The following is a 2,253-nucleotide window of genomic DNA, read 5'->3' as shown; positions in this document are numbered from 1 at the left end:
TGCCGGGCAAATGCTTAACGGTATTTCGTCTGCCGCTACGTTCTGAGTTCAAATTCCGCCGAGGTCGACTTTGCCTTTTATCCTTTCGGGGTCGATTAAATAAGTACCAGTTACGCACTGGGGTCGATATTATCGACTTAATCCGTTTGTCTGTCCTTGTTTGTCCCCTCTGTGTGTAGCCCCTTGTGGGTAGTAAAGAAATAACACAATGAGTGTGCCATTGCAGGAGACATTTAGATATATCGAATAATTCTCAGATCGGAGATTTGGTCTCTCTTTTGCAACAAGAATGGAATCCAATAACTGATGTATGGCACGTAGTCGGTTTTGAGAGTAAAAAAAAGTAAGGCATATCTATAGTGAATATGTGGTCTGAAAGGACAATTCCAAAACGTGATCCTTATAAATACGAGGGAGGGGTATTTTGGAAAGCATGGTCTCTCAGATGTGGTATATTGAATGTGTGACAAGAGAAATAGACGCATGCGACTACATATCTATATATTCATACATGCATACATACATATATATATCCATGCATACATATATATATACATATATGTACATATTTACATACATATAAACATATACAAACGTATATAGCTAGATAGATACGTATATACATACATACGTACATACATATGATCATACATACATATACATATATATATATATATATATATATATATATATACATGTAGAAATATATATATATATATATATATATATATATATACATATATATAGACATATGTAAATATATACATACAGGTGAAGGAAGGCACCATATGTCCTATCCATAAACGTGGAAGCAGAGCAGAGGCTGGGAACTACAGGCCCATCTCTCTGACTTCACAAAGTCATGGAACGAATTGACAGGAGATTGATTGCGTTCCTAGAAGAAAATGACTTGCTGAATGAGACCCAACATGGTTTCCGTCCAGGTAGAAGCTGCCTCACGCAGCTTTTGCAGCATTATGACTGGGTCCTGAAGCAGTTACTTGACCATTCAAATGTTGATGTGATATATCTCCACTTTGCAAACCTGTGACAAAGTTGATCATGGCTTGATATGTCAGAAGCTGCGAAACCTTGGCATAGCTGGTAAATTAGGAGAATGGCTGCATGACTTCCTGAATGGTAGAAGTTAGACAGTTGCAGCCAATGGAGAACTATCTAGGGAAACGCAAATATTGAGCGGCGTTCCTGGGGCCACTACTGTTCATAGTGGCCCTTCTGGATATGCCCACGGTCTCTCGGAGAGCCACTGTCACAAGCTACGCTGATGACACAAAACTATCTCAGGCAATAAAGAATATTGATGATATTATGAGCCTGCAGAATGACCTAAATGCAATATACAAGTGGGCAGCGCAAAATAATATTCAGTTCAATGCAAAAAAAATTCAAGTACTGCGCTACAAGGCCACAAGTGCCTCCCAACTGGCATACACAGGACCTGGAGGTACTGCAATCCCAGAACCACAAACAGAGACCTGGGCATCAACATGTGTAGTGATGCATCATTTCACATGCACATTGTCAAATTGACAGCAAAGTGCAGACAACTTGTTCTGAGCCGCCTAGACAATTGCTCTCAGTTGTGGTCACCACACAGTGTCAATCGGACAGCAGAACTCGAGGCAATCACTCTCACTATACAAAACAGATCGCCACAGTCCAACAGATGAACTACAGGGAGCGACGGAAGGCACCAGGTCTCTACTCCCTGGAGCGCAGGCGAGAGAGATGTGTAATAATATACATATGGAAAATACTGGAAGGACTTGTGCCAAACTTTGGCATCAAGTACTACAAGAATGCAAACACAGGTCGCCACTGCATGGTACCAAAGGTGCCGTCCACTGCATCTCACATAAGAACGAGGTACTGCAACAGCCTCCGTTTCATAGGACCTCAGCTCTTTAATGCCCTGCCAAAACATTTGAGAGACCTGCAAGACATGGATATAGAGGTCTTCAAGACAAAACTCGACGCTTTCCTCTCCACCATACTAGACGAACCAATGGCTCTAAATGAGACACAGTTTAGGGCAGCGATGTCAAATTCTTTTATACACCAAATGTGCCATCAAAACTCTTGATTGGACTATATCAAGTGGAGAAGAGCCATGCAAGGAATGTGAAGAGAGCACAGCATAAAGACGGAAAGTCACGGTGGTGCTCCAGCATGACCACAGCCACTTAGTTGAAACCCATAAATAAATAAATAAGTAAATAAATATATATACAT

Source organism: Octopus bimaculoides, chromosome 8 (genome assembly GCF_001194135.2).
Source record: "Octopus bimaculoides isolate UCB-OBI-ISO-001 chromosome 8, ASM119413v2, whole genome shotgun sequence".
NCBI lineage: Eukaryota > Metazoa > Mollusca > Cephalopoda > Octopoda > Octopodidae > Octopus > Octopus bimaculoides.
This window is presented reverse-complemented; position numbering follows the sequence as displayed.